At 43.5% G+C, this 25,618-nt stretch overlaps 1 protein-coding gene across 1 annotated transcript in view; it reads left to right on the plus strand.

Annotated features, from left to right (window-relative positions):
* LRATD2 (LRAT domain containing 2) overlaps nucleotides 1-25,618 on the plus strand; it is a 128,406-nt gene that overhangs the window by 16,255 nt on the left and 86,533 nt on the right. Inside the window, exon 3 of the transcript XR_004343149.1 lies at nucleotides 8,888-9,015. The gene's annotated coding sequence lies outside the window, so the exon portion shown is untranslated. The remainder of the gene's footprint in view (nucleotides 1-8,887; nucleotides 9,016-25,618) is intronic.

Genomic DNA, 25,618 nt, shown 5'->3' on the forward strand with positions numbered 1-25,618 from the left:
ATCACTGCAGAATATTAGCTTAAGTACCTATAAATACTACCACCCCCATTTACAAATGACGAAGGAAGTTGAGGGAAGGAGGGAGTAACTTTGCCCAATGTCACACAACTGATAATGACTTCAGCCTGAGACTATTTAATTTCCAAAACCTTGTCCAGTCCCCACAGAGTAGAGTCCCAGCCTCCAGGCTGGGTTCAGCACCTGTGACCTTGAGCAGGGGACTTCATCTCCTCGAGGGGCAACAGAGTGAGAATGATTCTCTGGCTTCCCTACTTCTCCAGGCATGGAAAAAGTGCTGATCTAGGGAAATTTTCCTTGTCTTTTTGTTCATGGCAAATATTAAGTTCAGTGGTCAGTTTTAGTCCAGAGATCAAACTCAACTTGTTAATTATTCACAGAGTTGATGATAATTCTGCTCTTCCCTGGAAACTGTTGAACCAGTTGGAACAAGCCAGAACTACAAAGCTGGTAAAACTAACTTTTTAAAAATAACTCGTTGAGGCAGAACATAGGAATATTTTTAGAGACAGAATGTGAGCCAATGAAAGCAAAGACACAATGAGAGGAGCATGTCCTTGGGAGCCAGAGAGACTCTTATTAGTGGTGTGCTATTGGGCCAGTTATATAATAAGTAATCTGTATTTCATCACTGGGAAAGTAAGAATAAGTCCCTTGAAGACTTATTTAGAGTCGAATACAATGGGTGCAAAGCCCTGAGCTCAATGCCTAGCACCAAGAGTGAGTCAAAATATTTACTAACTTGGATTACAGGCGCCTAAAGAAACCAGTCATGGTGAATCAGCATCCCAGAGGCTCTCAGGGGCCCCCCAGCAGGCAAGGAGTTAATGCTTCCTTACTGGATAATGGGGGCAAGGAGGCCATGTACCAAGTAGAACGGAGATCTTTTAGCTACTGTGCTCATGTGTCCTGACTGAACAACAGCCTTGGCTGGCAGTAAAAGAAAGTGCTCACCTACCATTCAGTCTAGCCTTCATTATGTGAGAAAGAGGGAAGGGGTAGAGCTAATGATTCGGGGGTGGTTTTTCCCAGTGGCACCCGAGGGGTAAAGGGAAGGTTGAAGCCCTTCTCTCTTTCACTTCCCACTCTTACTTCCCACTCTCACTCCCCAGAAACAACAGCTAATAGCAGATTCTTACATCTTTTCCCAGAAATTAATCAATTAGCCTTCTTCCTTCCTTCCACACAAATGGAATTATAATATAATAATGGATAATATTTATCACATACTTGCTATGTGCCTGGGAAGATTTTAAGCATCTTGTATGGACAATATGCCATGTAACCCTCATGACAACTCTGTGAAAAAGGTCCTGCTTTTATTTTCATATTTTAGATAGGAAAACAGGCCCAGAGGGGTTAAATCACTTGCCTAAATTCACACAACACTTAGGGATGGGAAGAGAACCCAGGAGGTTAAAAAAAAATCTATCTTATTCTGTTTTGTGCCTGAATAGTATCTATGGGAATGAACCGTAGTTTGTGTGACTTATTGTTGGATATGGAAGTCGTCCAAATCTATTCTAACAATCACATGGGCATCAAACAGGTTTGTATATGTATCTTTGATGTCTGAACTCTTAATCGATGTCTGCTTTGTGCCATGCACTCTGGGACACTCTTTATATGTATTTGTCATTTAGTGCCCACAACTACTCCATGAAATTAGGAATTCTCCCCTTTGCAGGTAATGGACATTGAGACTCCGAACAGTTAAGTAACTTCCCCAAGGCCCCAAAGTTCATGATTGGCAGAAAGTGGAATTGAACTCAGGCTCTGAGTTCAGGACCTGTAACATGACTGTTACTATGGAATATACATGGATGTATATGTATGGATGGCTGTGTATGAAAATGCCCATGAGGAATTCACGTGTCTACAAGAATATTCTCCTCTTAATACCATTGTCCTTTTTTTTTTTTTTAATTTTTTTTTTCAACGTTTATTTATTTTTGGGACAGAGAGAGACAGAGCATGAACAGGGGAGGGGCAGAGAGAGAGGGAGACACAGAATCGGAAACAGGCTCCAGGCTCTGAGCCATCAGCCCAGAGCCCGACGCGGGGCTCGAACTCCCGGACCGCGAGATCGTGACCTAGCTGAAGTTGGACGCTTAACCGACTGCGCCACCCAGGCGCCCCCCATTGTCCTTTTATAGTTTTTCATGTACTAATTTCACTGAGACTCCATTTTCATGGAGTTAATAATACCTATTGCTATGGACTGAATTGTGCTCCCCAAAATTCATATGTTGAAGCCCTAACCCCCAGTGTGATGGTGTCTGGAGGTTGGGCGTTTAAGAGGTAATTAGGTTTATGGGGCGCCCAGGTGGCTCCGTCGATTAAGCGTCTGACTCTTGATTTCTGCTCAGGTCATGGTCTCACAGTTCGTGAGTTCAAGCCCCACGTTGGGCTCTGTGCTGACAGCATGGAGCCTGCTTGGGATTCTCTGTCTCTCCCTCTCTCTCTCTCTCTCTCTGCCCCTCCCTGCTGTGCTCTCTCTCTCTCTCTCAAAATAAACATTTAAAAAAAGAGGCAATTAAGTTTAGATGAGGTCATGATGAGATGAGTGTCCTTATAAAAAGAGACACCAGAGACCCTGCTTCCTGTCTCCACCACGTGAGCATACAGCAAGAAGGTAGAGTCCTTGCAGAGACCCGACCACACTGGCACCCTGATCTTGGACTTCCAGCTTTCAGAAGTGTAAGAAGTTTCTGTTGTTTAAGCCACCCAGTCTGCGGTATTTTGATATGGTAGCCAGAATAACCTAACTTATGAAATTGTTTTAAAATTAATACAAACAACTATGGAGTTATCCTATGCCTGGCATTGTTCTCAGAGCGTCGCACGTACATTAGTTTCCTAGGGCTTCCATAACAAAATGCCACAAACTAGGTGGATTAAAACAATGGAAATTCATTGTTTCACAGTTTTGAAGGTTAGAAGGTCCAAAATCAAGATGTTGACAGGACCAAACTCCTTTTGAAAGTCTCTGAGGGATGTTCTTCCTTGCCTTTTCCTAGTTTCTGGAAGCCACAGGCATCCCTTGGCTTACGGTAGCATAACTCCAATCTCCACCTCTGTTGTGACATGGCATTCTCCCCCACATGTCTGTGTCGTCACTTAGTTACCTTTTTATAAGGACACTGGTCATATTGGGGGAAGAGCCTACCTTACTCACGTCTTACTGTCATCTTAACTAATCACATCTACGATGTCTCCATTTCCAAATAAAATCCCTTTCTGGGATATTGAGGGTTAGGACTTCAGCATATCTTTTTTGGAGACAACAATTCAACCTATCGTAATACATATTTTCTCATTCAATCTTCATAACAACCCAATGAAGCAGATATTAGTATTATTCCCATTTTATAGATGAGGACATTGAGGCTCAGAGAGGTCACATAACTTGTCCAAAGTCACATAGCAATTAAACAAGTGCATGTGCTTATGCTTCGTGGACAGAATAGACACTCGGGAAAAACTGTGGGTTTGCTTTATTTTGAAATGCCTCCCAAATAGCAAAAACCTTTAGACTAATATCCCTCATCAAGATAAATGCAAAAATTCTTCACAAAACATAAGCAAATCAAATGCAGGCATATATAAAAAAGGATAACACATCATGACCAAGTGGAATGGAATATATCAGTGATAACTGATTTAAGTCTTTGCCTAGTGACTCCAGTGTCTTGTGCTTTCTCAGGGACAGTTTCTGTAAACTATTTTTTTTTCCTGTGTGTGGGCCATACTTTCCTATTTCATTTCATGTCTTGTATTTGTTGCTATTGTTACTGAAAACTGGACATTTAAAATAATATGGCATGTCAGTTCTGAAACTCAGATTCCTTCTCTTCTCTGAGCTTTGTTATTGTTGCCACTGTTTGCTAATTTAGTGACATTCCTGGACTATTTGTGTAAAATATGTATTCTATGTCATGTGTAACTTACCGAAGTTTCTATTCATTTAGCCTAGTGGTTAACTGATGACTGGACAAGAGGTTTCCATAAAATTACTCAAACTAATAATCTTTCAGCCTTGTTAAGGTGTGTGTGTGTGTGTGTGTGTGTGTGTGTGTGTGTGTGCAGAGTTATGTTTTCAGTGCTCTGGCAGGCAATTTACAACTCTAGTTTGTAGTCAACTCCTTGCTCACACAGAGACTCAAGATAACCAGAGGTGAGAGTAGGACATTCTCAAGGCTTTCCTGGGCATACCCAACAGTCCCGAATATGCACATGGGCTTCTAGACTCCCGGGAATATGCTGGAGCTTTTCAAAGATGCCTATGATATCTCATTACCCAGTTTTGCTTTTCTTTTTAATACTTTTGGTTTGCCACTTGTTAGCTCCAACTGTTAACACATCCTCAGGCAGCTGTGATATTAAACAATTGCCACTGATTATATTTGACAAATACTCTGTGGGTGGGGCTCCTCAGAAAGCACGCTCTGATTAGATCAGATAAAGGCATTCTTGAAAGTGGAGCTTCTCCGTGAACTGCCAGACAGATCATGTGGCGACAGTTTCTAGGAATGGGACTTCCTAGAAGCTCCAAAGCCATTTTGCTTTCTTCAGTAGCTGCTAATCTGCTATTTTTCACAGCTACTGTAATTGTGAGGCTATTGGCTTTCGGTGCTACTGAAGTGCTGGGGAGAGGGTGATGGGCTTAAGTCCCGTTAAAATGCCACGATACTCCCTGTCCTTGTTGAGATTCGGCCATTTTTCTTGAGTAAATGCTGCTAGGGTTGTTGCAAGCCACCGGTGATTTTTCAGTTACGAAACAGTTAATTTTGACAGTTTTCACTAGGGTTCTCATTGCCGTTATGGAGAAGCGGGTTTCAGAGGTCCTCAATCAACCATTTCAGAACAACCAGCTGTATATCCACTTTCTATAGTTACGTAACAAATTAGCACAAACTTGGAGGCTAAACCAACACCCATTTATTATGTCATAGTTTTCATAGGTCAGAAGTTTTGGCACAGAACAACTGGATTTTCCGCTCAGGGTCTTATGAGGCTAAAATCAACGTGTTGGCTAGACCGAGTTCTTTCTGAACCTGGGCTCTCCTTTCATCCTCCTTGAGGTTGTTGGTAGATTTTGAGTTTTGGTTGCGGTACTGAGGTCCCTGTTTCTTCGCTGGCTGACAGTCCATTCATCTCCTCAAGGCCACCCTCAGGTCCTAACATGGCCTAGAAACTTACTTTCTTTGAAGCCAGCAGGAAAAGCCTCTCCTCGGTCTGTTAAGATAGAGACTTAAGCTACATAGTCTAATCATGGGAGTGACTAGCCTATCATATTCACAGGACATACTCACACTCAAGGAGGAGGGATAATATAAGGTACATACACCAGGGGATGGGATTCTTGGGGGCTGTCTTAGAATTTTGCCTACCATAGTCTTAATTGTAGGGTTTTGTGTAGCACTGTTTTATATAAATCATACCTATAAATTAACCTAATGTAATCATCACAACAGTTCTTTGAGATAGCAAAGAAGGTGCTCCAAAACGCATTTCAGAGATGGGAACTTAAAGGCTCAGAGAGACCATATGACTTTCTCATGGGCGTACAACTAATGAGAGGCAGATTAAATCCTCTGATTCCTGTAGAACACCCGCTGTCCTTCTGCACACCTGTCCACCATGTTAAAGCTCAGGCCTTTCTAAGTTTTGTTTGTTACACGGCAGTAAGGATGTTAGTATCTGAGGCCCCTTAAAGGAACTTTGTTCCCGGCACAGTCTCCCCCGGGCTCCTGCATCTCCTGCCTGTGTATCTGGGGAGAATACTTGAGCATGGAAAATAGTATTAACCAGGAGTTTTGATAAAATGGAGTTTTCAGGGGTGAATTGCAATTTAAATAGCTGAGAAATTCCATTTACTCCCAGCAATGTATTCTGAATGCTCCCTCCGGCCCAGCTCTAAAGGAGCAGACAGTCATCTCCCGCAGAAAGTAATGGAATTTTTATTTTTGTCTTAGAAGTGCCTTGAAATCAGCAATCTCAAGGCTGGCAAAGGGGACTTCCGTGAAGGCCTCATCACAAAGAATAGCAGAAGGTTCTTAAGGTAGTCAGCCATGGACCAAACTCATTCTCACTTCACTTCAGTTGAATGGTTTTGCAAGTGGTAGAGGAAATTAACCATTTAGGACCAGCTTTCCCACTTCCCTCTACTTAATCTCCTTATTCAGCGTGTCCAATCATCTAAAAGGTAGCAGGTTTTCTTTAGTTCCAATTCGATCTTTTTAATGATGCTGCGGCTTTCCATTGTAATGCAAATGGACACTTGTGGCCTCATCAATCAGTCCTTCAAATGTTCAAGGACAGTGGAGCTGGGATGTTGGTTCCCTTTCCAGATTCCCTTTACTTGGTCCCCACACAAATTCCCCTACTGCTGTGAGAAGGTATCTCTCGTCTTTCCACACTGCCTCAAAGCGGCAATGACTAAGCAGGTGTGTTTCATGCTCCAGAGCTCCCTTTTTGATCAGGCGAAGGCTGGATCCTGCCGAGACCAGAGACCACATCCTTGCTTAGAATCCTCCTCTGCCCACCCTGCTCCCTGCATTTCTTCTCTCTCCAGGGCCTTCTGCAGGCATTGAATCTACATTCACCCAAATCACTGTTGCAAGGGCTGCTTTGATGTCACTGACCTAAGGCAGATAGTAACGAAATTCTGCTGGATCTTTCCTCTAAGTCCAAAATAATACCATAGCCAGGAATTAAAGGTCTTGCTATAAAAAACCATCGGCTAGTCCCCCTTGTCCTTACGAACGTGGAGGTCATTTACCTTTCAGCGTCAATTACGTTGAATGTAGCCACAGACCTAGAAAAGGCTTATGAGTAACAGATCTAGATATTGTAAGATAAAAGGCAACCTGTACCTTCGTCATTAAAAACAAAGTGCAGGTGTTGGGGCGCCTGGATGGCTCAGTCAGTTGAGTGTCCTACTTCTGCTCAGGTCACGATCTCATGGTTGGTGAGTTCGAGCCCCACTTTGGGCTCTCTGTTGTCAGCTCGAAGCCTGCTTCTGGGTCCTCTTTACCCCCCTCCCTTTGCCCCTCCCCTGCTGGTGCTCTCTCTTTCTCTCAAAATAAATAAACATTAAGAAAGAAAGAAAGAAAGAAAGAAAGAAAGAAAGAAAGAAAGAAAGAAAGAAAGTGCAGGCTTTGATGCCTGACAGATATACATTTGTATACCTGGGTAAGCTGGTGACCTTTCCCGTTCTCTGGGTCCCGTCTGTCATGCAGGGCTCACCCCATCCTTCTCACAGTGTTGCTGGAAAGACAAATGGAACAATTCATTAAATGAGTTAGTACAAATCAGAGCTTCAAAAACCAAGAGTTTTTTGTTTTTTGTTTTTTGTTTTTTTTTTTTTTTTTAACATTAAGGTCTTTGTGTGACAGGAAGCATGCTATTTTAGGCCGGGTACAGGCCAACTTCTGTTTCAAAGCTGAGGCTCAGAGAAGATCCTTTTGCTTACACATGAAAACAAAACTCACCAGCTCCAAGAGAAACAAAAATGAACTTTGATGTTCTGCCTCACCACACTGAGTTCCATTCAGAGAGGAAGGGGGTGGATTGCTAGAACCAGAGGAGAACACGGGCTGCGGTTGTCCAGGCATGGTGCGGTGGGCGTGGGCAGTAAGATGGGGTAGGCATTGTCCCAGAAGTCTGCTGAACCCAAGGAGCTGGGGCAGCCGTGTTTAAACACAGGAGGGGTGGCCAACGTGGCAGGTGACATATATCCTCATTGGTTAAACCTGGGGAGCAAGAGCTCTGTCGATGTCTATACTCTCTGTCATCTTACGTATGTTGGAAATATTTAAAAATAAAATGTAAAATTGGGGCACCTGGGTGGCTCAGTCGGTTGAGCGTCCGACTTCGGCTCAGGTCATGATCTCGTGGTTCGTGAGTTCGAGTCCCACGTCGGGCTCTGTGCTGACAGCTCAGAGCCTGGAGCCTGCTTCAGATTCTGTGTCTCTCTCTCTGCCCCTCCCCTGCTTGTGCTCTTTCTTTCTCAAAAATAAATAAATAAACATTTAAAAAATTAGATGAATAAGATGTAAAATAAGAGTACAGGTAACAACGGGCTGAATGAGAATGATTAAACCCACGTTGTGAAATGAACCAGGCATGGTATAATTTACAGTACCCTAAACTCAAATTAATGCTTACCCACCATATGTTTGCATCAGTGAATTTATATACATGTGTGTGTTTATCTCTATGTATTTTTCACATAACACATATAACCACACATGAGTTTAACTGAATCTTCTTACCTGGCATCGGCCCCGGGGTAGTAAATGAGCAAATTCTTGGATCCCGTGTCTCCTTTACAAATGCCTGCTTCTCCCAGATTCCAGGACAGCCCTGTGCCCTCCCCCCTTCTCCCCCTTTGTCCTTTCCGGTTCTCTACATCTCTGAGCTGACACCAGAAGTCTTTTCATTAAACCTGTGAATCTAAAACTGTGTCCTGGCTTAGAAAGCATTCCTCATTTCTTTAAAACCATTATTGCTATTTAATTTCCTTTCTTCGGTTACCAGTGAAGTTGAACATCTGTTCTGCTCTTTCCCCCGCCCTGCCCCAGAGCCAGTGTGGTCCCAGATCTGCTCTCAGGAGTCCTGGGGGGTGGCAGGGGAGGGAGCCTGGAGGTGCTAGACAGGGAGGAAGATGTGGTAGGGGGATTTGGGGAGGTATGAGAACTGAGGTAGGTGGTTCCTGATTCCGTTTGTCAGCTCTTCCCTTAGGATTTGTTCATCTCTAGGGCTAAAATCTCCTTGCAACATTTCCCTTTATTCCTTCAGGACCTATCGTCCCCAGGGTAATTTATTTTAACTAGTACTTTGTTCTCAATTATCCTACCAACAGAAATTCCAACCAGAAGACAAGAACTTCAAAGCTGGACTCCGGCCCTCTTTTGGAGCAAGCAGTAGCATCTCAGGCAAAGTGAAGGGAGTGGCTTCAGTCTTGTTCCTGGGAGAAGACATGCCCTTCAGGTTAGTCACAGTCAAGGCGAGTTTCATGGAGAGACTCCTGATGTCACATGTGCGTATAAGGAAACCCTGAGGGCCAGTACCAGGGCTGATAAGAACAAGGTTCCTTTGCATCCCCAGGTCCAAGGGAAAGAGGGGCAGAGTGGCATATGGAACAGAAACAGAGAGGGCCTGACCAGTATGGAGAAAGCTGCCTGACATGAGACAGACCCAAAGAGGAAGGAGGTGGCCGTCTCCAGGTGTGACTCAGAATAAACACCCCACCTCACATTCCTCCCTCTTCTGCTGGTGTTGATAATTAGCCAAAGACTACAAGAAGCCGAATGGCAAGAGAACCCATTGATGGGTTCCTCCAGGCGGCCTCCTGGGGCACAGAGAAGAATGGAGAGTGGATCTGGGCCAGTCACTTGCACACGCCCAGCACAAAGGCCACGGGGACCACATGTCATTGAGTGTTCATACGGCAATCTAAGACTTTTTCAATTAAATGGCAAAGTACCGTACAACGATAATTACTTTGCTCTGATAATTCAGTCACTACTTTGAGTCACCCTGTAAGGGATTTATTATTATTAACTCCCCAGAAACCAAGGCAGACAGCGATTAATTACTGCTCCAATATAGCTAGAAAGACTTCTGAGAAAAAGTTTGTAAGACGCCCCTGTTCAGTCCTTGCTTATAACCACTACATTCTACAAACTTATTCTACCCTCTCCTTGGGCACTTCCTCAGAGCCAGACGCTTCTTCAGCACCCTAAGGGGCCTTTATGACCTGGTTCCTTGACTTCCCCTCCTCTCCAAAAGTTGTCTGAATCACTGGTCACAGGATTCAGAAATCGGGTCCAGGCGCTAACAGGCAAGACCGGACCCGGTGAAGGCCCGAGGTTGAGCAGCTCATGGTGGACAGACAGGGCCGCAGAACAGTGACCAGGGAACCAGCAGAAAGGAACATAGAGACCAGATGCAGACTTTCACTGGAGCCTGGAGGTTGGGCCCAGAGGAAAAGCGACAAGGAACATAAAGGTTATACATGAGGTTGGCACCATTCCTCAAGAAATGGGTGAAAGAGGAGAGTGACACATTGCTTTAGTGCAACCACGGCAGCCATGATTTGTATAGTGCTTTAGTGGTTAAGACAGATTCCCAAATATTTCAGCAGCCGATAGTTTCCTTTACTAGACTGTGGGCTTCCTGAGGATGGTGGCTTGTCATTTTGGTGTCCCTACAACCCAGCAAGGCGTCTGACACTTAGTAGCTACCATCCGCAAATCCATTTGTTAAATCAGTCTTTGGAAACAGAGCAAATAATGGAACCCTGAGGGTTTTGGTAGCCAATGACATCAGGAACATCATTCTGGTGCTATTGATCTTTGAGTGAAGTGAGAGTCCCTGGGGAGGCCATCGAGTCTTTGGGAGCCTGAGTGTGCTCACACATGAAAGGACAACTAAACGTCCCTACATTTGCAGGATTTCTGGGAAGTTGTACACACACACACGCACACGTGCACACTCAATACTGTTTTTGCATCTGGCAAGGTAACCATGATGATATGATGACAGTGACTGTGATAACGAGGACGCAACCTTCCTTGGGGAAATGTTTCGCTACCTCCATTATTTGAACGAATTTGCTTCCAGACAGTCCCGTCTAAACAATAAACAGGTCTTAAGCTTCCCACTTGAGAAAAAAGCCGACGAAGAAAGCTGTGCAGGTAGCAAGGTGACCTCTGTTATTAAATCAACACAACGGGGGGCGCCTGGGTGGCGCAGTCGGTTAAGCGTCCGACTTCAGCCAGGTCACGATCTCGCGGCCCGTGAGTTCGAGCCCCGCGTGAGGCTCTGGGCTGATGGCTCAGAGCCTGGAGCCTGTTTCCGATTCTGTGTCTCCCTCTCTCTGCCCCTCCCCCGTTCATGCTCTGTCTCTCTCTGTCCCAAAAATAAATAAAAACGTTGAAAAAAAAATATTAAAAAAAAAAAATCAACACAACGGAGCAGGCTTCTCACCCCACGTGTAAGGGTTACGAAGGAAGGTTTAAAAGCCACCCCTCCTCGTCCTCTCTGAGGTAAAAGCTCTTGCTGCAGGGGTTTGCTGAGCCTTCCTAAACCCAGGGTGACACCAGGTCACGACATGGTGCTTAAGTAGTTCATCTCTGGGTTAGTTGTGATTTTTTTTTATCTTTTTTTTTTGTTTTGTTTTTCCAGTCAGCTTTCTCAGCCTGTAAAAGTTCGAGTCTTTTTGCCTTCATCATTCTCACCACGAGAGTCTCATACCTTGCTCTCGTTCCCATGCTTCCCACCCCTCATTCCACCAAAAGCAGTGTGTTTAGTGGTAATATCGGTGAAGACAGCATTTAACAGACAAAATGGCGGACCGACTCCCCCTGGCTCTCTGTATCAGCTCCCTCGCTGACACCCACCTGTGGTCTGACAAGGAGGGACTCTCTCTACAGGGACTGTCCCTACTCTGTGTTCGCTGTGTTTCTAACATGAGCTCATCAGTCTCCTCTGCAACTTGGGTGCTGGAGGAGGAGAGAGGAGGCGGGAATGAGGGGCCACAAAATACCAGGCATTTGGCAGCTTTCTTTCAAGGTGTTATTAGCTAAACATTAAAGCAAAATGTTCTCATTAAATTCAGCAGCTGAGGATGGTACTTGGTTCCTGTGCATTATGGCGATCCATATAACATGAATCACAGTCAGGAATGCAAGCTGGACTTGAAACAAACTTCCCTGAAATGTGTAGCACCGGTAAACATTGCTGTTTGCTGCATGAAAGTGCCTGGGGAAGGCTCAGCCGAGGACTTCCCGTAGGGCACATTTCAGTAGCATTGATCCAAGTGACCTTGTCCTCTCTTCTCCTGCACTACTTGGAAGGGGAACCATGTTGGATTCATCGATCCTCTGGTTCTCTCCCTCTTGAATGAGTGCAGGAATCTCAGCCTGGAGTTCACTGATGTGCAAAGATCTATACATAGTGTTCATGAACCTTCTGATACTTAGACCAGTTTTGTATCTCTGTCTTCCATGGGCTTCTCTTTCTGAGAAAAATTTCCAAGTCTTTCAGGAGAATCCCATGGTTGTGCACATCCTCCAAAACATTAAGAACCACTAACGTGGAGGGTTAGTTGAAACATTCTGTAAACTGTACAAAGTATATTTTAGGCAAAAAAGAGAGGGGAAGAAACTCCCTTTTTCCTTGGCTTACAGCAGTCTTACTCTCGTCACAAGACCCACACACAGGGACGGTGGTGGGCGTGGCGAAGGAGTAGTGGGAGTTGAAGCTCAGTTGTAGCCCCCACTCGGATACCAGCTGGCTTTCTGAATCTGTGTGGTCTCCAAAATACTAGCCATGAAGTGGTTAAAGATGGGCACTCACCCTCCGTGCCTGCCACACAGGTACAGCCAGGAAGGGATATGTTGATTACACAGAAGCTTTGATGGCTTTTGTGTATTGCCACAGATGTGCTCTTACAAGAACAGCCACTCGACATTCGCTGAGTGTGCAAAACCACGGAGTGAGTCTTCTCAAAGTCTCAAGGTCTGTGTCCTACCTGTGAATTTTGACGAATTTCTTAATGCCCCAGCCTGCGTTCCATCACCTGTTCAATCCAGGCAAGCCTGCTCACCTAACTCGCCTTTAAAGGATGTAATAGTTAAATGATAGAGTTAGTGAATTACTAAAGGGAGGTGAAAAAGAAGCCGAAAAGAACATAGACACCTAGGTATTCTATTCTTAACGGAAAGAATTTGATTGTTCTGAAAGGGCAACCAGGTCCAAAAGGCAGGACAGGCTGCTTCCAGGAGGAAACTGGGATCCCCTAAAAACAGATCCCTGGAGCAAAGCTCACTGTGGGCAGCCAGTCTTCTACATTAACTGTTGGGATGTGATTACTTCGTGTGTTGTTCACTCGCACTGTAACATATACACTGGAATCTTAATACTGTTGCTTTTCACAAGTATGCACTGTTCCAGGCACGACTTCATGTCATTTCACTTATTTTTGGCAAATACTCTGCACAGTAAATACAATAGGTTTGTTGGAAATAGGTTGGACCTGGTTGATAGTGTCAGGAAATAGCTTTCTTTTTCTCCCTATGGCCTTCACACTCATTTGCCTCTTCCTTCCCCTGATGGCATACTGGGGACAGTCTATAGCTTCCTGGTCACTTGTAAGTATTAAAATGTCCAGTCCAATCGAAATCAAAATTGAATCTCATATCCAGTTCAGAGCTTCTCCCTTCTGCCCGGCTCAGGTGTATTCAGATGCTCAGGTACCAGAAAAGACATAGAGCCTTTGATCTGTTCTTCAACAATCATTGCTCCACCTCTTACCTGACTTGCCTAATTGCCGATGGATATTCCAAGGTTAGAGTAGTGAGAAGGATGAGAGATCTCGTGGTGGATGCTGTTCTTGGTGTCCTTTTAGCTGTTGAAGGCCCTACAAATAGTAGGATCCAAATGGTGGCTTTCATTAGAGACCCTGACTTGGCAAGGCACTCTACTAACCTCTTGTGACTTCTCTCAGTGTCTGTACCTCGTGGTACCCCAGTCCATTTGAGCAGATAAGTGAAGCTGGCTGCTTTCCAATGCATTCACCTGGCCCTAGTAAAATGCTTACATACCTGCTTTGCCATCGTGAGCAGCTTTCACAAGCCCCAGCCCCAGCCTTCTCCAGGCAAGCACTAGGCACCAGTCTCTTAGCAACCAATGCCAAAAGAACATATTTGAAGATCTCCCAAGAATTCGACTATGCTCCAAGACTGGACAGCTTGGGACCAGTCCCTGCATCTCCACATCCTACAAGCATCCAGCCTGCCCTCTTCCAATGAATCCTTTCTCCAAGATCAATTATCCTAGATGTCCTCATCTTGTTGTGGGTGAATGGAAGCAATGCCATACCCAATACTACTAGGCTCCTTGGAAGAATTCCTTTTCTCTAAGGAAGCTTCTGGCCTTCCTATAAACAAGCTATTGGGAATGTTGATTTGGATACAGACCAGGCATTCTTGTGGAGAGGGGTCGAGGTCCTGTCTTTAGGACACACGGCTACTTAGCTTTGTCCCCACCTTTGAGGTTTCAGCCAAAACTTCGTCTTAGTAAACATTGGCTATTATCCTATTACCCACAAGGAACTGAACTGCAAAGAAATTTGTTGCCAAATGCCAGTAGTCACTCAACTTGTGAGAGCAGAAATCAGATCTGAACCCTGATCTGTCCTTCTCCCTGCTCAGTCTTCCCTGTACTCCAAAGCCTTCTCCTAACCGAAGTGGCCTAGGACCAAGAAGAAGAGATTACACTTAATCCTATTTTACAGATGAGCAAACAAAGTCTCCAGAAGTTTGAGTCCACCTTGTAGACTAGTCAAAGTCCATCGTGTGGTCGAGTCCAAGTTCCAGCAGCTCACACAAAGGAAGCAGCTCGAAAACAGTTTAATAGAGAATCATTTAGAAAGATGTGGGCAGCATTAGGAAGCCACAGGGGATAGTGCAGATTTTCGGGACTAGTTAGCAGCAGGGCTATTACCCCCAGGACGAAAAGGAGGAGGGAAGGAGAAAACGGTCTTGAGGGCCACTTTGAGAGGAGCAGAGAGCTCAGGTTGTAGGAGCCAGCAGGTCCTAAGTCATGGCTCAGGAAGGAAGCCAGCCTGCCTGCCTCTACTCTCTGTCTCCAAGCTCCTCTGGAAGTCAAACCCAGTAAGGAGCCAGCAGGCACTACCTGTGCCTGTTAAAGCTGTCCCTATATATGGGTCTCCCAGAGCCATGAGCAAGGGGATTTGGGGTGGAGAGTGGATCTGACCCACTCAGCCAGTAATGGCGGAGCTGAGGTTTGAAACCGTGTCTGCCTACCCCAACCCCTATGTCACATTTGGTTGCCTCTGCCTTTATTTCATGATGCACCTGTGACAGTTTGACTGCAGTGGAAATCCTCTCGGGGCAGGGACTTTTTCTTACTGTGTTTATAATTGCTGCCATCCTGAGCACACACAGATATTCAGTAAGAGTTGGTTGACAGCATTAATGGGTGGAGGGGCACGTTACAGATAAGCTTGAAACACATGAGGACAGTATGAGCAAACGGAGAGAAATGATAAGCATTGCAGGAACTTAGTGTATAGGCATTTATGTGAGACAGTGTAAACAAAGTTATGTATACATGACTTAGTTCGTAGACATTGTCTCTTTTGAGGCTCACCTCAGCTCTTGGATTATCATCCCTCAACGAATCACACAAGCTTATTTGTGTAATGACTATAGCTGATAGGGATATGTGCTCAGGTCACCTCATAAAATCAGCACTCTTTCCAGTACCTCCCAAATGAGTATATCATGGTGAGATAACAACATAATCATGGTTTGTTCTCAGTCTCTGTCTCTGTCTGTCTGTATGTTTGTCTTTCTTGTTTTTCTTCCTGCCATTGACTCCTTGAAGAAATCAAGTTATCTGTCTTTTGCGATGTCCCACATTCTGAATGTGTGTTTCTTTCCTTAGAGTTTTATGTAACTTGTTATTCTTTCTCATGCCCCTTTCCTATAAATGAGCCCTTGAGGATTGATTTGATTCAGATTCAGAATCAGATTTTTTTTTTTGTTTTTGGCAAGAATATTTCATGAGTGGCGCTTCATGTGTGTCTCATACTACAGCACATCAAGCTAGACACAAAGTTCAACTACTCTACCTTTCCTGCGGCTGAGATGAATTGGTGGATTCAGGTGATTTACACAGTTTTAATTATCCTTATCAATGACTGGTATTGTAAAGTTAAGCATCAGCAACGTAGCAGGCACTAAGATTGGCATCACATGTATGTTATCTTATTGAACCCACACAAAAACTGCATAAAAAGGTCTCCTCGTGCTCCTTTATTAACGAAGCGAAACAGGCTCAGAGGTTAAGTGGGTTGCCTGAAGTCATACAACTCGTGAGTGACAGAGGCAGGGTATGGAGTAAGGTCTGATGGACTCTGGAGTCTATGTTCTGAACAATTCGGTGACATTATCTGCAGTTTTATTTCTTTTCAGTGCATTCTCACAGACTTGCTCCTAGAGATTTCGATTCTTGTCCCTTTAGTGGATGGTCTGTGTCAGAGTAATTTAGACTTTTAACGTTAGAGCCAGTGTTGGGCAAAGGGCCAAAGAGGGAGGCCACTTCGGTACCAACCAGTCCACAGGAGGGGGAAAGGAAAGATAACAGGTTATAGGGCAAGGTGCTTAGAACAGGTGGCATAGGCAGCGAAGTTCAGAAAAGCAATCTATTCAGATGCTTTTAATTTGCACTTTATAAAATCGCAATCCAAAAATAACTTAAGAAAAAAGGATCTTTGATTTAATCAGGTCACCAAACTATGGAAAGGCCAGAGATAGGCTGTCCTCAGGAATCTCCGGAGCCAAGTACTAGAGTTCCATTGAATGCTCTCTCCATCTCTCAGCTCAGCTTCTTCATGCATGCTGGTTTCCTGCCGTCAGGCTGGCTGTCTCCACACGGCAGTAAGCAAAGCTACAAGCAGCTTATCCTTACAGCTAACTGCATGAACAGAGAGGAAAGAGAACTTTCTCTTAACTCTAGTGGAAAAAATTCCAGGGAAAAACTCTGATTGGCTGAGCTTGGACCAATCACTATGGCCAGGGAAGGGGAGCCCTACCATTGGGTGACTTGGATCACATGTCCCTTCTATGACCAGTAAGGCAGGTCCATTACTGTAAGAAAGGAATTAATCACACAGATAATGGCACTACGAGGGGGATTGTGAGCTGGATTGTCACTCCAGTGTCCATTTTCCTCCTTCCTTCTTTTCTTTTCTTTTTTCTTTTTTCTCTTTTTTATTCTCTATTCTCTTCTTTCTTTCTTTCTTTCTTTCTTTCTTTCTTTCTTTCTTTCTTTCTTTCTTTCTTTTCCTTTCTTCCTTGCTTTCTTCCTTTCATCCTTTCTCTCTCTTTCAGGTGTAATCGACATATAACATTATATTAGTTTCAGGTGTATGACACGATGATTTAATATTTGTGTACAATGCAAAATGATCACCAATGTCTAGTTGTCATCTGTCCCCATTCAAAGCTAGAATTTTTTTCCTTGTGATAAGCTCATTTTCCATATATTCTTATTAAGAAACAAATGACAACAGATGATACTTAGAGGCAGGCTCTTTTGACTAAAAAGAACAAATCTAAGGGGGAGATAACAGAAGTTAATTAAATACCCACATGTACTACATAATATTCCAAATGCTACATTGTAGCTCGTTTAATCTTAAGCAACACTACCAGAAACTCAGCATTCGATTCTCTCTCTTTCTCCTTTGTTTTTAAAGGCTAAACTGAGACTCACAGAAGTTAAGCGACTTGCCCAAGATCAAAGTTAGTAAATGTGAAGTCAAGATTTGAATCCAAGTTTTTATGATCCTAATGCCTATGCTCTTTCCTCTGGGTCAGACATCTTTCAGTGCCAGAGGGACTGAGGACAGAGGGATAATACTTAGCTACAGAAATTCTGCATGTAAAAGAGATGCTTCTTCCCCAAAATGAGTCAGGGCCCTATTAATGTTATAGGTCATCTGGCCAAAGCAAAATCAAACTCATGGCAGATATGTCATAGAATAAAAACCATTTTTCATCACTTAAACCCAAATTGAGGGACATTCTACAAAATATCTGATCCATATTCCTCAAAGCTGGTCAAGGTCATCAAAAACAAGGAAAGGCTGAGATGCTGTCACAGACCAGTGGAGATTAAAGAGGCATGGCAGCTAAATTCAATCCCAGATTGAGTCTTGGAACAGAAAAAGAAAAAGACATTAATGGAAAAATTGGTGAAATCCAAATAAAGTCTGGAGTTTCACTAAAAATAATGTACCCATGTCGGTTTCTTAGCTTTGACAAATATTACCATGATAATGTAAGATGTTAATGATAGCGGATGCTGGGTGAAGGACATACAGGTGCTCTTTGCACTATCTTTACAGTTATTCTGTGAATTTAAAGTTATTCCAAAATTAAGTGTTTGTTAAAACAAAATTGTGTGTGTGTGTGTGTGTGTGTGTGTGTGTGTTCATTTTCCCCTGACTAAACACATGATCAATTGTAGAGCCTGGGGCAGACCTGTAGGTGGGGGGAGCTCCTGACACAAGGTGTTATAGACTGAATGTTGTATCCCCCCCAGATCCATATGTTGAAGACTTATTCCTCAATGTGCTGGTATCTGGAGGTAGTGCCTTGGGGAGGTAATTAGGTTTAGACAAGGTCATGAGGATGAGGCCCCTGTGATGAGATTAGTGTCCCGATAAAAAGAGGAAGAGACCCAGAGCTCACTCGTCCTCCAGCATGTGAGGACACAGAGAAAAGGCAGCCATCTGCAAGCTAGGAAGAGAGCTCTCACCAAGAACCGAATCCACTGGCACCTTGATCTTGGACTTCACAGCCTCTGGACCTGTAAGAAATCAGTGTTTGTTGTTTAAGCTACGCAGTCTGTGGTATGTTGTTATAGCAGCCCGGGAAAGACCAAGACAGAGGATGACATCCTTTGTTAAGGGTGGCAAGCTAAAGAAACGATACTTTAAAATGAAATTGCAGTAACGTGGGGGAATTGGTAATGGTTCATTTTGACTCGCATCTCACATTCCACCCAGGCAAACCTTTCTTCTATGGTTGCTCGCAGTGCAGACTAGGATGTCGCGAAAGCTCGCTCACTTCTGTGCCATGTTTGAGTCACCAATCCAGGGTTGGACCCCAAACGGTGTTGAAACATGTGCCGCCCCTATCGAAGTTGTGCCAGCACCCCCCCTTCCCCAGCGCTCCATGTCTCAGCTTCTGTCCATGGCTTCATTAATTCTCTGGGTTTGCAAACAGCACAGACCAAAGAGAGACTTGCTAATTTCTAATGGTGCCTGATCTCAAATGTACCATTTGGATGGCTTACTAAAAATGAAGAATGTTCTCCCCATTAGAGTCTTCGCAGATGATAAAACTGCATGATCCACTGAGAATATTATGGCTCCTCATTCCTTCCAATGGTGTCTCATTTTTCACATGTTTTCCTTAACCAGCTATAGGAGGTGGGTTAAAAAGAGAAAATAGTGTGGGTGACTTGGGTCTAATTGAGAGAAGAGTTAGGATTCTAAGCATGCGCCCAGTTGACCCTCTTCTTTTTGGGGTAGGACAGAGGGTCTTGCGTAAAGTTTATAAATACACAGATTTCAGAGTTGAAAGTAGGGTGACTGACATTCCTGGTTTGTCCATGACGGAGGAGTTTCCAAGCATGTAAGACTTTCAGAGTGAAATTGGGACAGTTCCAGGCAAGCTGGGATGGTTGATCATCCAGATGGAAGGGACCATAAAGCAATCTTCTCAGACATAAGGCTCCAAAATATATTCTCTCCTCTGGGGGTTCTGACTAGATAAATATTCAAAGGGGTCTGTACATGGTAGATGTGTTGTCAGGAAGCAATGGGTGTCATTGGCAGAGATGGATTTGGGCTGGTCATGGGGGCGGTAGGAAGCTAGTCTGGCAGAGTCACAGTCAGAACACCTGGGTGCAGGTACCAGCCCTATTGCAAAACAGCTGAGGAAACTTGTATACGTGATTCGTCTGTGCTACTCCAGCTTCTTCATCTGCAAAATGGGAATAGTATTTAATACCTCCCTCATATGTTTGCCTTGAGATTAAAATTCAATAACTAAGGTAAAGTTCTTAAAATTCCGCTTCGCGTATAGGATGTGCTAGCCAAACATCACCTTTTATTATTGCTGTTGATACAATTAGCAGTCTGGATTTTTATTCCTAGCTCTGCTGGTTACCAGTCACGTGGCCCTGGTGATCGCAGCTTCCTCATCTGTAAATGGAGGAAATGACACCACCTGACGAGGGATCAGGTGGATTTAGTGATAAAGCAAATGCACAGTCCTCGTATAGATCATGGAGGCTGCTTTCTCAGTACCCAAATGGTCCAAGGCTCATGTCTTGTCTCATATTTAGCTCCGTTAGTGGAGTAGAGAGACAACAGGATTTGTAGACTGGGTCTTCGTCTTGGCTATGCCATGACTAAAGTGTTCATTTAGTGACTTTTCCTTAAAACAAACAAACAAAATGCTCTGCTTTTCTTGAAAGTCTGGAAATTGGCTGTGGAGGCAGTTACCCAAAAAGAGTGTCAGTCATGCTTTGATAGAGGGAATCATCATTGGAAGAAGCATGTAATCTCTGTAATTATTCATGCTATAACCCACATGTTACCTTTGTCCTCGTTCTTCAGGTCTCGTCCCTTTCCAGATATATCCACTCAGGCACAATCATGACTAAGCAGTGTCATACACTGATGATTCTTTTTTAAGGGACGGTGGAGTTGAGGCTGTAACTGTAACTATAACACAATTCACCACGATCTCCTTCTAGTTCTCCTTTGCCGTTTCCTTCTTCTCTCCTTTCTTTTTCCTTTTTCCTTCTTCATTGCCTGCATCTGCCCTTTCTCTGCCTTCTGTCTTGCCAGAACACTTCCTCATTCTTGATCCTCTCCATCTCTCAGCCCTCGCAGTAGAGACTACCCTGTGTTCCTCAAAGGTGGTTTTCTCTTGCGCTTGGACGCATGGTGAGAGTACATTTCCCAGGGTCCTTTGCAGTGAGGTGTAGCCATGTGACGGAGTTGATCCACTGACATATGAGTAAAAATGGGGAGCACCGCTTCCTGATGACCTGGCCCGTAAAAACCTCGCATGGACGGTCCACTCTCTCTTCCCGGCACTACCGGCTCAGTGTTGAAATCCAGGGACTGTTGATGGTGTTGAAGCCTCCAGCAACCTGTCTACATGTGGGGCTGAACTACTTCTAACTCTGGTCTACACCTCTACCCCTTGCCATCACAATCATCTCTTGGGGGCTTATGTGAGTGAGAAAGTTCTTGTAAATGAATATTAAACTTTATGTCTAAATAGCCCGAGAAGACTCCTTTCCCACTGTTTCGGATCTTGTGCTTTTCCAAGTCACTCTCTTTCTCTTTTTGCCATTGGTCAATTTTATTAGGAAGTGGATATTACAGCAATATGAAAAGGGCTGTTACACAGGAAAAAAAGCCACAAAGGGCAAAATTCAATCTCTTGGAGGTGGGGGGGGGGACAAAAATGGAAGGGACAACACTATTGCTTTGCTTTAGTGACACTTTATGAGCTAACCTCCCCAAGACCCGGGAGCACTTTTGCTCTCTCTTTCATCTTTACTGCCTGGCACAGAGTAGGTGTTCAATAAAAATGTGTTCAGTGGGGGTGCCTAAGCGGCTCAGTCAGTTGAGTGTCTGATTCTTGATTTTAGCTCAGGTCATGAACCCAGGGTCATGGGATGGAGCCTCACATCTGGCTTTGTGCTGAGGGTGGAACCTGCTTAACATTCTCTCTCTCTCTCTCTCTCTCTCTCTGCCTCCTCCCCTTCTCGTGTGTGCTCTCTTTCTCTCTAAAATTATTTTAAAAATGTGTTCAGTGGATGTGCATGTATGGCCTCAGATCCTCTAGGTACCTGCTGGAAGAACATTTCTCTTCTTCTTCTTTTCTTTTTTTTTTAAAGTTTTATTTAAATTCCATTTAGGGGCGCCTGGGTGGCACAGTCGGTTAAGCGTCCGACTTCAGCCAGGTCACGATCTCGCGGTCCGTGAGTTCGAGCCCCGCGTCGGGCTCTGGGCTGATGGCTCAGAGCCTGGAGCCTGTTTCCGATTCTGTGTCTCCCTCTCTCTCTGCCCCTCCCCCGTTCACGCTCTGTCTCTCTCTGTCCCAAAAATAAATAAACGTTGAAAAAAATTAAAAAAAAATAATAATAAATTCCATTTAGTTAACATACATTGTAATATTAGTTTCAGGTGTGCAATACAGGGATTCAACACTTCCATACATCACCCAGTGCTCATCACAAGTGCACTCCTTAATCCTCATCACCTATTTAACCCATCCTCTCACCCACCTCCTTCTTTCTTTTTTTAAATCGTTTTATTTTATTTCACTTTTTTCTTCATGGTTAAGTATACTCTTTAACCCCCATCCCCTATTTTCCCATCCTCCACCCACCTCCGCTCTGACAACCATCAATCTGTTCTCTATAGTTAAGAGTCTGTCTCTTCGTTTGTCTCTCTCTGTTTTGTTTTCCTTTGCTTGTTTGTTTTGTTTCTTAAATTCCATATATGAGTGAAATCATGTGGTATTTGTCCTTCTCTGACTGACTTATTTTTCTTGGGATTGTCTTCTCTAGCTCTGTCCATGTCCTTGCAAATGGCAATATTTCATTCTGTTTTATGGCTGAATAATGCTCCAGTATGTACATATGTATATATATACACACCACATCTTCTTTATCCATTTATCTATCAATGGGCACTTGAGCTACTTGAATAGCCTGGCTATTGTAAATAATGCTGCTATAAACATAGGGGTATATGTATCCCTTTGAATTAGTGTTTTCATATTTTTTGATCAGAGTAGTTTTATTTTCAATTTTTTGAGAAACCTCCATACGATTTCCCACAATGGCTGCACCAATCTGCATTCCTACTAATATTGCAAGAGGGTTCCTTTCTCTCCACATCCTCACCAACACCTGTTGTTTCTTGTGTGTGTGTGTGTGTGTGTGTGTGTGTGTGTGTGGTGTGTGTGTGTGTGTGTGTGTGTGTGTGTGTGTGTGTGTAGCCATTCTGACAGGAGTAAAGCAACATCTCACCGTAGTTTTGATTTGTGTTTCCCTGATGAAGGATGATGTTGAACATCTTTTCATGTGTCTGTTGGCCATCTGGATGTCTTCTTTGGAGGAATGTCTCTTCATGTCTTCTGTCTATTTTTTAATTGTATTATTTGTTTTTTAGGTATTGCATTGTATCTGTTCTTTATATATTTTGGATACTAACCCTTTATCAGATATATCATTTGCAAATATCTTCTCCCACTCAATAGGTTACCTTTTAGTTTTGTTGATTGGTTCCTTCACTGCACAGAAACTTTTCATTTTGATATAGTCCCAAAGGTTTATTTTTGCTTTTATTTCTATTGATTCAGGAGACCTATCTAGAAAAATGTTGCTACAGTTGATGTCAGAGAGATTACTGCCTGCACTCTTTTCAAGAATTTTTATGGTTTCAGGTCTCACATTTAGGGCTTTAATCTATTTTGAGTTTATTTTTGTGTATGGTGAAAAAAAGTGGTCCAGTTTCATTCTGTTGCATGTGGCCGTTCAGTTTTTCCAACACTATTTGTTGAATAGACTGTATTTTTCCCATTGTATATTCATTCCTCCTTTGTCAAAGTTAACTGACCATATAACTGTGGCTTATTTATGAGTCTCCTATTCTATTCTACATATCTATGTGTCCATTTTTATGCCAGCACCACACTGTTTTAAAAGCTACCACATGGTAATATAACTTGAACTCCGTAATGTATCTTGAAAACCTCCAGTTTTGTTTTTTATTTTTCAAGATTGCTTTGGCTATATGAAGTCTTTCATGGTTCTGTACAATTATTTTAGGATTGTTTATTCTAGTTCTGTGAAAAATGCTGTTGGTATTTTGACAGAGATTGAATTAAGTCTATCGATTGCTTTGGGTAGTATGGACATTTTAACAATATTTGTTCTTCTCCAAGTCTCTCTTTTCTTGATTATGTAGATCTCAGGCAGCTGTTTCCAGGCTGGCACCCTCACAATCCGTGCAGTGCTCAGCAAAGAAGCCTTCAATTACAAAGGAAGAGTACATTCAATAATATTTATTTTTGGTGATATACTATCTTACATTCAACATATAATCACAATACACTGTGTTCTCTCCCATTCTCTAGAAATGAGATAGAGCAAGGAAAGTCAACAGCTGCCTTCAGTGTTCTAAAATGGATAATACAATATAGTTTGGAAGTCAGAGAGCCTTATGGAAGTCAAAGCAGGGATAACTAATTCAAAGTGGACCTGGGGTGCCTAGGTGACTCAGTCGGTTGGGTGTCTGCCTTTGACCCAGATCATGATCTCATGGTTTGTGAACTGAAGCCCCACATCGGGCTTTCTGCTGTCCACACAGAGCCCTCTTTGTAACCTCCGTGTCCCCCTCTCTCTGCCCCTCCCCTGCTTGCATCTCTCCCTCTCTCTCTCTCTCTCTCAAAAAATTTTTTTTTAAAAGCAACACAAAACAAACACAAAAACAAAGTGGACCTAAGTCAGGCAAGTCTTCCTAAGGAACGACCTGACTTGAATCTTAAAGAATGAGTAAGAACCAAGCAAAGGGTGAAGGAAGGGCGAGCTCACATGAGAATTATAAACAAGACGGCAGTGAGATGGCATGACTTCCCCAGAAACTTCATTTTACATCAGGCCAGAATGAAAGGTATAGATGACTTGGGTTTGGATGATAAACCTGGAGATCCCAGCTGGGACCGGATCCTGAAGGACATCACAGTGAAGGTTAATGTGCATTTGACACCATCTGTTCTTGTCTCCTTATTAATATACCATGTCATGATTCCCCAGTCACCACATCGAGAATAATCCCTGTTCCCCGTACATGGCTGCCCCTGTGTGCTAAGCACAGTCCCTGAGGTGGGAGAGATATCAGTGCAATGACCGAGCTTTTCCACAGTCACTCTGAAATGTCACTGTCTTGGGTGTTCTTAGGGTCGGCCTCACTCTGTGTGAATTTGCTGAGGAGCTTCCATGAAGAAAAAACCATGTGGCGTGGGAGAACGTGACACAGTACCTTAAAACTCTTCTTTGTGTGTGGGTTGTGAGCCTTTTCATCTTCAACCACAATATCATCACCGTTGCTGCATTTTGTCCTTTTTACTTATACAACCCTTTACTGATGATAATGGTTTTACTTAAATCTGATCTTCCCTACTCTCCTCTACAATGTGCAAAATGGATTCTGTGATCTCATCGTGTAGGCCTGAGGTCTAGAGAATTGAGATATTTTGCCTCTCATCATTTGTAGGTGGTTGAGCCAGGATCAGAATTTCGATTCAACAAGTGTTTTCTAACGCTTCATCTCCTTGAGACCAACCATCACATCTCTTAAAATATTGGCACCCTACCGGTGCTTTAGATAGCCACTTAACCTCGATTTGAGATTTAACTTAAAATAGTGATTCAGCACATGAGCTTTGAAACAGAGGCTAACCTGGATTCAGAACCTGGTTCTTGGCATATTGGGTGAAACCTAACCCTAGCAGAGCAGCGGGTTCTTATGTGTAAGTGGGACTGTGAATGTTTTCCTCATAGGGCTGTTGTGAGAGTCAGATGAGGCATTTAGCATACTGCCTGGCACACAGAATTGCTTAGTTTATGCTATTGTCTCTTGGTCCCTGGGTCTCTATTTGCAGTCATTATCTTTATCTTACACGAAATTTTAAATGTATTCGAGTGTAGGCAGAATTGCACAGTGACCACCCCATACCAAACACACAGCATCTACGGGGCTCAGCTCATGGCCAATTTGACCCCCGTCCCCATCTTCTTTTCCCCGTTATTACTTTGAAGGAGATGTCAAGCATCCTATCCTTTCATCTGTAAGTTATGCAACATGTGCCCTTGAAAGATAAAGATTAAAAAGTAGTAATAACCATGGGGCACCTGGGTGGCTCAGTTGGTTAAGCATCCGACTCTTGATTTCGGA

Source organism: Lynx canadensis, chromosome F2 (assembly GCF_007474595.2).
Source record: "Lynx canadensis isolate LIC74 chromosome F2, mLynCan4.pri.v2, whole genome shotgun sequence".
NCBI classification, from domain to species: Eukaryota; Metazoa; Chordata; class Mammalia; order Carnivora; family Felidae; genus Lynx; species Lynx canadensis.